The sequence below is a fragment of the Halichoerus grypus genome, chromosome 12 (genome assembly GCF_964656455.1).
Source record: "Halichoerus grypus chromosome 12, mHalGry1.hap1.1, whole genome shotgun sequence".
NCBI lineage: Eukaryota > Metazoa > Chordata > Mammalia > Carnivora > Phocidae > Halichoerus > Halichoerus grypus.
Genome location: NC_135723.1, coordinates 90,891,104 through 90,904,134, shown reverse-complemented (window position 1 = coordinate 90,904,134; position 13,031 = coordinate 90,891,104). Strand labels below are relative to the sequence as shown.

The following is a 13,031-nucleotide window of genomic DNA, read 5'->3' as shown; positions in this document are numbered from 1 at the left end:
GGAAGTGTTTCTTCTTCCTGAGTGACCTTGATATCAGGGCTGCTTTTGAGACATAGATTTCAGACCAGAAAGTTGTTTGGTGAGTACAGAACCAGAAAAATGGAAATGGGTGTGCTAGAAGGATATAGCTGGATGATTAAGTCTGGTACTTGTTTCCACTCTGGGGAGATTGATATTTATGTCTCTAGGGGAATGTTGTACCTCATCTTTCTGTGTACAAGAGCCACCAGGATGAGATATTTCCCTTAAGTCTTGAGATTACAAAAGAGGAGGAGGGGCACTTGCTGGCTGATAATAAAGTCTGAGTGGAAGTCTCAGCTGGGAACCCTAATAAAGCTGGCAGAACAGAATTGACTGGCTGATCATGAGCTGTTGGTTGGGGACCCTTGAGAAGTGCCTGCTGTTGACTTGCTACTTGATGTGTAACTTAGGAACCACAGTGTCAGCACCACCTGAGAGCTTGCTGGAAATGTAGACTCTCAGATCCCACTCCAGTCTTGCTGAATCAGAATCTGCATTTTAACGAGGTGATTTATGCACACAGGAAAGTTTGAGAAGTACATGCCTATAGCATATTTACATCTTTATGGGGTTGTCCTGGGAAGATTCCTGTAATTGACTAGCCTCATCTCTTTCATGTTTTAAATCTCAGATGTAGTCATCTGCTTTCCTAAAACTTCAGAGAATACCAATCTTCGCACAGTCTGTCATTCTTGCAGTTTTTTTTTTTTATAGTGAAGATAAAGAGTTGAGCTTCAAGAATCTCAGAGAGGGAGCAAGTGTGTGAGCTAAAGTGGTCCAGAAAGGCATTATTTGAGTTGGACTTTGAGGAAAGGAAGGGAAAGAGGTGAATGCATGCCAGGTAGATGACAGAATATGGGCCAGCCTACAGAGGTGGGGATTATCTATCATATGTAGTAGATCTTCAAATTGTAAAATCTTTGAGGGCATAGATTATGTCTTGTTCATACCATACGTCCTCAGTGACTGGCACTGAGTAGGCACTGTATAAATTCTTTGTGAACTAAACAGTGGGAAGATTAGCTTCACTGGACGTGAGGATTTATATAAGAATTATGGGAGTTAATACAGATTGCTTAGGATATGGGCAGATGATAGGGACCTTGAAAACTAGGTAGGAGTTTGTATTTAAATTTGCTGGATAATTTTCAATAAGGCATGTGGAAGTGGAAGGAGGCTTATTTGGGGCTGTTATTAGAAAAATGATTAAAAAATTAAAAAAACTATGTTCAAACTCCAGAAAATAAAGCCCTCTAAAATCTTCTTGGCTATTCTAGATATGCATAGGTTTGAGTGCGACTGTGTTATGGGAATCACACATTCAGGAGAAGGAAAGCTGGAGAAAAATGATAGACAGTAGCAGCACATTTCAACTTTGTGTATGTCGTAGGATCTTAGGCAGGGAAATGACATATGAAAAATGGGGTTTGACAGTGATTAAAATAATACTAGGTGGATTGGAATGGGAAGAGAATGGAGTCAGATAGACCAGCCAGGAGGTGTTTTCATAATCTAGGGATGAAGACAGGTAGATGTGGACCAAGGTCTACAGGACAGAGGGTAGTAGCTATTGGAAGTTCCTGGTTTTATAAAGGAGAGAAATCTTATCAAGCAGCTTGGGTCTTACATTAGAGAGAAAGAAGAAAGGAGGACAGAGAGAAACCACCTGGTGCAATAGTAGTAGTGACAACAACTATTCTTTACCACTCTCATAAGACAGTGGTAAGAATTAAATGAGTTAATTCTTATAAGTTGCCTAGGTAAATGCCTGGCACAGTGTAAGCATTCAGTGTAAATTTTAGCTATTAGCTATTGTTTCCTGGAAGAAGGGACCTCCTGGCGCTGTCAAGTAGCGCTTCTGTTCCTCAAAATCAGTACCCAACTCAGTGCTTTTTTTGGTAATAGACACATGATAAATGTTTGATGAATGGGAACTAAAATATTTGTCAATGTAGGAACCAAAAATATTGATTCTAAATAAAGTCACATTTTACTGTTGATGTCTATTATAAATATTATACCCCAGTAGAGGGTTGGAGGAAAGTGGTTATTTATCTCTCATCTTCAGCTCTCCAAACCAACTTTATCTCTCTTTCTCTTTCTCTCTTTATCTACTCTCATACCAATGGTTCCTGTCTCTTTACTCATAATTCCTGGAAGCCAGCTTTCCCTGTCTGTCTGTGTTTTATATCAGATGCTCAGTAAATATATGTGTTAATTGGTAAACCAATGTCTTCTAAACCTGTGACTCACACCTCAAAGCACTGCTATCAGTGAGAAAGATACCCATGTTTCTCTACCATATGTAATCCAGTCCTTTTAAATACTTTGTCCTCTCTGAATGATCACTGAAGTGTGTGGTACAACCAAATTAATGAGTTGTGGCTGAAGTCCTCTATTTCATGTGGCTGAAATACATGGAACTGCACATTTGTGCATAAGCCTGAATCTCTAGAAGTTTCATGATTATTTGACAGAATAATTGAAGTAAGGGGGAAAGGATTGAGTGGTTCATTTTCACTTCTATTTTTTCACCCACCGCTAAGATAAAATATTCTCCCGAGCAAAAGTTAGAAACTTTTCCCACCGCTATCACCGTATGATGGCAAGTTGGAGAGTAAAACAGACAGTTATCTAGCATCTCTTTCCAAGAAGCTGAAAGTTCTTTTCATGTATCACCAGAGAATCTCTGTGATAAAAAAGAGCAATTTCCACATGTGGTGATGGCTGATTTTCATAACCAAGGAATCTTATAGGGTCTTACAACTTTTAAGGGACTTAGTTTCACTTGAAAGTCTATGGAAACCTCAAGTCCAGCTCTTCTGATTTCTTTGGATTCTTCTATTTAAAGTTGGCTTGCCTTTTGCCATTAAACCAGTCTTTTCTTTAATGCTTAATAATCATAAGCCTTTTGGAAGAGATTTGCTACAAAGGTTTTTGAACATGGGTAGAGAATCTATATCAGGGTGACTGACTCACCAAAAAGATTAATCAGGCACCCTTAAGAAAGAGCAACCTAATTCAGGTTATCTGAGAGGGAATATGAAACCATTAAATAAATATACTTCCTATCATGTCCAGTTGAGAGAGGCACGAGGCAGGAAACATAGGGGGAGAAATAGAATGGATTAGAAGAAGGAAAAGAACAGAGGAAAATATGCACTCCGAAGTAGATAGATGCCTATAGCTGCAGAGAGGGATAGGGAGAAGGGAGGGGACTTGTGATTTCTGAGATGAGATGCTTGTCACATGCTGCTGCTCACTTGGACTGATTTCTGTGCTAATGAGTTGTTTAAGTATTGCTTCTAGCTCCTTCTGCAGCAGTTTGCCAGGAGAAAAAAAAAATTATTCTTTGGACTGTAGCAACATTGACCCGAGAGGGCTTTCTCTCTGGAAGAACAAATAAAATTAAGCCAAAACCTGGAATTTCGTCTGCTCTCTTTAAGGGAATGCAAATGACACAGTTGAATCCTTGACTCTGTAACATGTTCTCCGTAGGTTACCTAGTTTCATCCTCAGCAAGTCCAGCAACAGGCACTGTTACCCCCATTCTACAGATGATGACAGTCATTCAGGGATTTGGCAGGTAACACAACTACTTGAAGGAAAAGCCGAAATCCATAACCATCCATCCCCTGAGTCCGGTACTTTCTGTTTCACCAGCTGTATCCAAGTCTCTTTCTAGAACTTAAAGGAACTTCAGAAAATCATCCAGATTTGCAAATTGGTTAAAGTTGCTCCAGGCTTCAGACTGATAATCATTTGCTTTTATTGAATAGAGATGCATCACTGGGCCCCATGCCAGCCGGTCGGGCTTCTTATCCATTTAAAGTAGAACAGCATCCAGTTGGTTGTAGGGAGTGTTGTACCTACCCTTCCCTGACAGATGGCTTTCTATTTGGCTTTTAAAATTTTTCTAGGAGGGAAGTTCACACAATAAGAAGCTCTCACAGAGCTTATTGCAGTCATTTCCAGATCAGTCTTAGGAGCATCGATCTGACTATCCTTTGCTCCTCCCTTTGAGTGCTGCATACTGTGCGGGCCTGGCTTTCCTGCTTGGCTGAAGAAGGTGGGACAGTGTTTCCTGTGATACACAGAAACTGAGAGTTTACGAGGAGTAAGTGTGACTAAGGAGTCAGCCAACTCTCACCCTTGGGCCTGATCTGGCTGACTGTTTTTGTAGTATTTTTTTTTTTAAAAGATTTTCTTTATTTGAGAGAGAGAATGAGATAGAGAGAGCATGAGAGGGGGGAGGGTCAGAGGGAGAAGCAGACTCCCCGTTGAGCAGGGAGCCCAATCTGATGCGGGACTCCATCCCAGGACTCCAGGATCGTGACCTGAGCCGAAGGCAGTCGCTCAACCAACTGAGCCACCCAGGCGCCCCCTGACTGTTTTTGTAAATAAAGTTTTATTGGAACACAGCTGTGCTTATTCATTGCGTACCCTGTGGTTGCTTTTGTACTTCAACAGCTGAGTTTAGTAGTTGTGACAGAGATCCTATGACCTGCAAAGCCTAAAATACTTATTACTGGCCCTTTACATAACAAATCTGGGACCCCTGCTCTCGATGAACAAGTCACCTAGAGAATTCTTGAAAGGAAAAGGGAGCATGGATGTTATCTAGGCCATAGTACGGTGAGGGTCTGCTACAGTTAATGTTTTGCAAGTGCCATTGTTTATTTGGGGGAGTCCAAACAGGAGAATTCTCTTGGTTATCCCTTCGTAATAGGGATTGAGAGTTCCTGGTAGGAATGTTGCTTGTGCAACAAAATAGAGACTTGTGATTCTCTGTTCTGTGGTTCTTGTCCAGGCAAGTTAGGAAATTGTGACTCCTTGAAACCATGTAGGGAGCCAAGTATTCCAGCTGATGTTTTGTGATTTTTTTCCCCCTTTGTTTAAAAATAAACTTTGTAGAATCTTTTTTTTTTTTCACAGCTCTCTAAATATTCTGTTTTGAAACATTTAATTACCCAGGTTATTTATATGGAAAGGTCTGATAATGTTTCTATGGGAGTCTGTTATTTATTTCTTTTGCTAAATTTTATCTTATATTAGGGGAAGGGCTGAGGTTGGTTACCATGGCAACATTCTCAAAACTGCAACAATCCTATTATGGATGCTAAAACTATAGTCATTCTGGTGGGAGGGTAGCATGGGTAGTGGGTGGTAGTCTTTTTATTTTTATTTTATTTTATTTTTTTAAGAAAACCTCTCCCACTTCCAACCCATTTGCATTCATTTATCTTAAGCTTAGCCGTGTAGGGTACTGGAATGAGAAATGAACAGAAAAAAAAAGGTGTCCTGTCTGTCTCCATTAAATTTCTGTTGTCTTTGTCTGCTCCATTTGTAAGGATACCCTGCTTTCTATCTGATCTTTTATTCATTTCTTCACCTCATTTCATTGAGGCCTACTCTGTGGTAGAAATGAGTAAGACAGAATCTCTGTTCTCATTTCTTCTTTTAAATTACAAATTCCTTAAAGTCATTAATTCACTTCACTATAATTCAGTTAAATAAATATTTATGAGGACATACGCTATACCAAGCATCATGCTGGCATTCAAAAACAGGGGTTTTGGTCAAAAAACATTGTTTTGTTTTGTTTTGTTGGGTGGCACAGGGAGGGGCAAACTGCTATGCACTGAGGTGATTAAAATAAAATTTGACCGATGCTAACACAGAAGTATGTAACTTACTTAACTTTCCAGCCTGGAGATCAGAGGAAATATTCTGCAAGGGAGGCAACATTTGGGCTGATTCAAAGACAAATGGCATTTTCCATTTAGGGCTCTGGGGATGGGTAGGGCATTCCAAACAACTCTAGACCAGCAAGACTGGGAGTAGAGTGGTGAGAGAGCCCTTGGCAGTGTGCAGGAGATGTTTAAAAAATATGCAGTTGAGTGGTGTTGGGATAGTCTGGAGGTAGGGGTTAGACCCATCAAGAGATGTTATGTCTAGGAGGTTGGATTTTGGAGACTGGGAGCCATTGAAAAATTCAGAGTAGCAACTTGAACGTTCTGGTTTAGAAAGATCTTTCTGTTAGTGGTGGGTGGGATGGTAGATAATGAAGGGTAAGAGCAGATTGGATTGAACATGGAGATTTGAAAAGATGGCAAGTTTCTTCTTGGGACATAGTGAGCTTAAGATAAGCCCCACCAAATTGGATTGTCTAATAAGCAGTTGGTAATATGGGTCCAAGAGTAAAGGAAATGTGGGTGGGCGCCAGAGACCTGGGTATCATCAGAGGCTTGTGGGTGAGAGGGAAGCAACCAGAAGAGGAGCTGCTCATTATCATACCCTCACAGTGCCTTAACATGGTGTCTCACTTTGAGTAAAAGATTAATAATTTGAAAAAAAAAGATTCTGAAGGATTGATGTGAGTAGAGTCAAAAGAAGTGGAAGTAAGAGTCATTAGTAGAGAAGTAGAGTCATTAGATTCATGATTCTTCAAGATTCACCTGGGATTTCTAAACTCAACACACGGGATTTAATCATAAAACAGCCTACCTTTCTCCTTGTATTCGTTCTTTAAACCTGCATGGTGGGGCATGCCCTGCCCTGGCTCTGCTGGCCACTCTTAGGAAATAAAAAACCTTTGCACTGCAAGTCACTGTACTAATTCAGGAACTAAAACTTCCAGAGCTGGGCACTAATAAAAACTCTCATCTTAGAATTGAGGTCTCTTCCGCCCCCCAACATGGGCCTGCACAGGACTGCTGCAGTCTGGGGAGAAGAGATGGGTCAGCTTCTTCTGTCTTTCTCCATGGTGCCTTTTCACCCTTGTCTCCTGTTTGCTGGCCTCAGCTGCAGACTCCTCTCAAGCTGGAGTTGGCTGGCAGAGAGGAGGAGGGAGGAAACAGTTAAGCCCCTACCTGGCTAGTGATGATTTATCCTTCTACTGTTAGTGCTCTCTGAATCTCGCAGATTTGTTAAAGTTGGCTTTTTTGGAGTTCTTCTGTGGAGTCTTTCTAGTCTTCCCACCCTCATTGCTGAGGATCTCATATTTGCAGTTCCCCGAGACAAGGGCCATGCATTGCTCTCCTGGCTACAGTTTTCTCAACCCTGAGGATCCTGGTAGCACCAAGGTGCTACACTCTGCTGTGATGTTTCGGATAGTGTCTAAGCCAGTCCTGAGATGGCTGTCTCTAGCACATAGCCCACACCTTGTTCCATGGGAGACAGCTCAAGCATCCTCTTTTAAAATGTATTATCTATTGTTTCTTGAAGTCTCAGAGAGAATATTTGTCAGAACATCTTGTTGCATATATATATTACTACTCTCTCCTTGTTTCTTTTAAACTTTCCCATCTTGTTGTAGAGACAGTTTTGTTACACGGAGGTAGGACTGGCTGCTTCCAGGGTGGATTTAGTGGATGATGAGGGTGGAACCAGGTAGTCTTTGTGAGGATTCCGTGTGTACCTTCCACGTGGACAGGGCATCCTTAAATGAGAAGCTGTGCATCTCACAGGAGCTCAGTTTATAAGACTGATCTCCTCCATGCTAATGACTCCCAATCTCTTTACAGCCCAGACCTCTTCCTGAGATGCGGACCATATATCTGACAGCTCACTGGGCTTCTCTGATGAAAATGTTACAGACTTAACTCACATCATTACCATGAACCCCACTGTTCATCCTGAGTACCCATTCATTTTCATGTAATTTCTCTTGAGTCTTAATAAATGGCATCTAGAAAATCCACTTAATTGCTCAAATCAGAAACCTGGGAGTCATCTATAAGTTCTTAAGCTCTTATGCACCATGGGTGCCCCCTTCAGCAATCTAGTGCTATCTATGGACACTTTTCAAAATGATGTTTTTAAACACAGAGGACCATTATGGAAACCAGCGCTATGAAAATACCTTTCTATTTTGGGTGATTTGGAATCTGCGAATTTCCCCTTTTCTTTTACCTCTCACATAGGTTTAGTTTCAGTCCCCAGTCACTTGGGTAGCAGACTCATTTCATCTTGTCTCACTTCAATGCTACTTTCTTCATTCAGGCCTTCATCATCTGTCACTTGAATTGTTGCAGTTAAATCTTTAAACGAATTCATATTGGAACATTTCAAATATGTACAAAGTATACAAAATAGTATAATGAAACCTCATATAGCCATCACCTAGTTTTGACAGCTATCAACCCACTTTCTACTTCCTACTTGATGATGATGATGATGATGATTTTACAGGTTTTGTTTTTTAAAGTAAAATTTATAAACACTGAAGGGAATAAATTTTGGATGTACAGTTTGGATTCATGAATCCATAACCCATCCTTCATAGCATAAAACCTACACCTTTATGAAGAGACATCTTCCCAGAAAGTTCCTTCTTCCCTTCCTTCCCAGTCCCTTTCCAGTCCAGCTTTGCCCTTCAGAGGGAACCACTCGATTTTTTTAAAAGATTTTATTTATTTATTTGACAGAGAGAGACAGAGTGAGAGAGGGAACATAAGCAGGGGGAGGGGAGAGGGAGAAGCAGGCTTCCCGCGGAGCAGGAAGCCCGATCCCAGGACACTGGGATCATGACCTGAGCCGAAGGCAGACGCTTAACGACTGAGCCACCCAGGCGCCCCACCACTCGATTTTTTTAAAAACCTTAGTTTAGTTTTGTGTGTTCTAGAATTTTATATACCTGGAATACAGCATATATTCTTTCATGTTCAACATCTTTCACTCGGCATAATACATGTGCGATTCATCTATATCACTGCCTGTATTAGTAGTTCATGCCTGAACTACTTGCTGAAGATTATTCCATTGTATGAATAAACTACAATTTGCTTGTGAATCTTCTGTTGATGGACATTTAAAAATTTTTGCATATTGTGTCCCTGAACAATCTTGAAGTCTTTTTGTGGGAAAATGTTTTCATTTCTTTTGGATAAGTACCTAACAGTAGAATTTGAAGATCAAAGGGTAGGAATAATGTTGATTTTATAAAAAATTGCTAGATCTTTTCCAAAGGTACCACTTCACTTCCGCTAGCAAGGTATGAAAGTTCTAGCTGTTCCACATCTTCACTGATATTTGCTGTCAGTCTTTAAATCTGGCCATTTTGATGGGTGCATAATGGTATCTCATTGTGGTTTTATTTTGCATTTCCCTGGTGACTAATGATGTAAAGCATTCTTTCTTTTTTTTTAAATTTTATTTTATTATGTTATGTTAATCACCATACATTACATCATTAGTTTTTTTTTTTTTTTTCCTAGGCAAAGAACTTTATTAACTTTGTTTCAAACTTTTTTCCCAGGCTTCTTCAGCTTAATTAGCTGCAAAGAATGAATTGTGTATAAGCAAAAACTGAAAAGAGCTGTAGTGTCCAAGGGGCTTGGGCTTAAAAATATTAGAGATCTAGATTTTATCAGATCCATGAACAAAATTTTAAAAAGCAGTCATAATATAAAATAGCAGCTCCCAGTAATTTCTCCAAGTTTTATCTTCTTCAGAAGTTGACTCAATTCAGTTTGCTTCATTCTTGGAAGCTTCATCAAAATTCTCCACAAGATTTGGAACTTCATCATCATCATCCTCTCCGGTAGCAAGTGGTGCTTTTCCATCCACAGATTGTTTGGGCAGAGCTTCAGCCAGTCTTCTTCAACTAGTCAGACTGTCTGCACCAAGTTGGCTTAAGATCCTGGGTAGCATTTCTGTCAGCTGCTTTGTCCCAGCATGGCCTGGAATGGTGAAAGTGTTCACTGCCAGCGATGCCTGAACTTTGGGGTGGTTAGAGGGGATCACTGTTCCTTGGTCTGTGAACATATTCACTTCTTCAATACCAGAGATATTGTTTACTCCTAACTTCTTTAAGGAGAACTGAAGTTTTTTATCATCTGCTGTAGCCGTTCTATGAACCACCTTCTTCTTTCGGCGGGCAGTTCCTTTCCCACCAATGCGCACTTGTGCTTGCAGTTTGGTGAGTTTCTCCTGGTTCATGACAGTTTCTTTCATCTTGGTGGAGCGGAAATGGGACCGCGCGGGGGAATAGGGTTGGCGCTCAGGGGGTCTCGGGCGGACCAGCTGAGATTAGGTGCACACACATGGGGATGCAAGATGGCAGCTAGAGGACATCATTAGTTTTTGATGTAGCGTTCCATGATTCATTGTTTGCGTATAACACCCAGTGCTCCATCAATTCGTGCCCTCTTTAATACCCATCACCAGGCTAACCCATCCTCGCACCCCCTCCCCTCTAGAACCCTCAGTTTGTTTCTCAGAGTCCATAGTCTTTCATGGTTCGTCTCCCCCTCTGATTTCCCCCCCTTCATTTTTCCCTTCCTACTATCTTCCCTTTCTTTTTTTTTTTTTTAACATATAATATATTATTTGTTTCAGAGGTACAGTTCTGTGATTCTACAGTCTTACACAATTCACAGCGCTCACCATAGCACATACCCTCCCCAATGTAAAGCATTATTTCTTATTGGACATTCATGTAATTTCTTTTGTGAAGAGTCTGTCCAAGCATTTCTTGCCTATATTTTAATTGTTTAAAAAAATTTATTAGTGAGTTTTAAGATTTAAAAAAGAATTCTGGATATAAATCCCTTATCAGATATATATTTGGTGAATATATTCTCCCCATCTGATACATACCTGTTCCTTTTCCTAATGTTATTTTTAATAAACAGATACTTTTAATTTTTCTTTTATGGTATTGCTTTTTATATCTTGTCTGAGAAAACTTTACCTTATCTTCAGGTCATAAAGATATTCTCTGTTTTCTTCTAGAAGTTTTATATGTAAGCTTTCATATTTAAATCTGTGATCCATCTTGAATTAATTTTTGTGCTTAATATGAGACAGCAGTTGAGACTCATTCTTTTTCCACCTGGGTATCTAGCTATTCCAGCATAGTTTGTTGAAAAGACTCTCCTTTATGGAATTACTTTGGTTTCGAAGTTTCCCATTTGTATTCTTTCCTCAAGATTGTTTAACTGTTCTAGATTCTTTACACTTATATTTCCAATTAAATTTTAGAATTAGCATGTCAATTTTTATTTAAAAAGCGCTGCTGGGAAAAAAACAAAAACAAAAAAGCCCTGGGATTATGATCAGTGTTGCAATGACTCAAGAGGTTAATTTACATGCATAGTTTATTGGTTAGCCAGGGACTTGGGGGGATTTTATTTGCAGATTTTAGGGCTCACTCCCTTTGTGACTTCCTCCCTTCCAACATTTCCTCCTAACTTTCTGACAGTTCTGCCTTCCCTGAAATCATCTGACATCTTGGTCAAGAAAGGAAGTTGTGGTTTTCTGAAGCCCCAGCTTTGTGTGGATAGGGAGTGCCCTCAGGCAAGAATTTGCAAATTTGCACATTTTATTCATTGCCTTTTAATGGTTATCTTTGCTCCAAGTTTTTGCCTGACCTTGGTCACTTCTCAGTGCTTTTGAGTAATATTTTCTTTAATTGTCCAGATTTTGTCATTGTTATCAGTGTCATTGTTATCAGTTGTTATGCCCAAGGTGCTGTGCTGTTAGGAGCAGACAGCCCCGTCAGCTGCCATACAATGGTCTCCTTGCCTCCCCTCTTACCTCCAACTAATCTACTTGAAAGCCCAGAGTGAGCTTTCAAAAATGCAAACATGAGGGCTGCCTGGCTGGCTCAATCAGCATGGGACTCTTGATCTCGGGGTTGTGAGTTCGAGCCCCATGTTGAGTGTAGAGATTACTTAAAAATAAAATCTTTTTAAAAAAAGCAAACATGAGCAAACCATTCCCTAAATTAAAGCCCATCAATGGCTCCTCATTGCTTTCATTGTTCCCCATTGTTTTCCCATCTTCTTTTTCTGGATTCATCCGTATTTATCCCATGTGCTTTCTGACTTTATTGAACCATTTGGCATTCCCTAGACACACCCTTCCCTTAAAAATCTCCCCTCCTTTGCAGATATCATGGTCCGGGCCTCAAATGCCTCTACCTTCATAGCCTGGCTAACTACTAAGGTCCTTTAAAAGTCAGCTCAAAGTATCAACCTTTAAGAAAAACTTCCTCAAACTGGGTTACTCATGCTTTCTTATATTCCCATTGTTCTTGTTATCTTTTAGTATCACAAAGCTTGTCAATTTGTATGTAATTGCTCAGTCACTTATTTGTCACCTCAACTATCAAGGCTGTGAGGTCCTTGAGAATAGGGTCTTACTTATGTTTGATTACCCATCACCTAGCATTCATGTGAAGGAAAGACAGGCGGATGGATGGATTATATAGTTAAATTATGGTTGCATTGTAGATTGTAGGTATTTGACCATCCCAAAATATTTTCTCCAGTCCTCTTGCTCATGGGTCTGGATATTTAAATGCCAATGTGAAATTAACAAGATAAAGTTAGAACTGCAGAGATACCTCAATTATCTAGAGCAATATATATATATACAGAGCAAAAAATATATATAAAAATATACACAGTTGATTCCATGTTTGTAAGTGTGTATGTGGGTTTGTACTCTTTGTTTTAGCTTTAATTACAAAAACAATAAATATAAATAATAATGCTATATAATACTGTGGTTTATATAATGTAATGATATTATATCATTATAATATATAACTTTATATTTATAAATATATATATTTAAAGAGAATAAAGGATATCTATGAGTAGAAAGCAATGACAAAATAAATAAAGAGCCAATGGTGCAAAACATTTCACCTGTTGAGATATGATTTAAAGTGTTGTTGACACAAAGAAAAAGGCTGATAATGACTTCAGAAATAAAGCAGCCTCTTGAAGCTTTCATCTTCATGGTTGGCCAGTGATACAGGGGACACTGACGGAAGCTTAACCGTAGCTGACGCTCCTGTGGGACACAGGGAGCCAAAATCTTTGCACATTTACTTGGACTCATCCATCTTTATTCTTTTCTTTTTCTTTTCTTTTCTTTTCTCTTTTCCTTTTCTGTTCTTTCTTTTCTTTCTTTCTTCCCTTCCTTCCTTTCTTCCTTCTTCCTCCCTTCCTTCCTTCCTTCTTCCCCCCTTCCTTCCTTCTTTCCTTCCTTCCTTA

General features: G+C 39.7%; 1 protein-coding gene and 1 pseudogene across 10 annotated transcripts in view; one reads left to right on the top strand and one right to left on the bottom strand.

The window, feature by feature from the left end:
- Positions 1-13,031, top strand: part of DGKI (diacylglycerol kinase iota) — a 419,644-nt gene that overhangs the window by 47,934 nt on the left and 358,679 nt on the right. The window lies entirely within an intron of this gene.
- LOC118550407 (transcription factor BTF3 pseudogene) lies at positions 9,219-11,210 on the bottom strand (annotated as a pseudogene).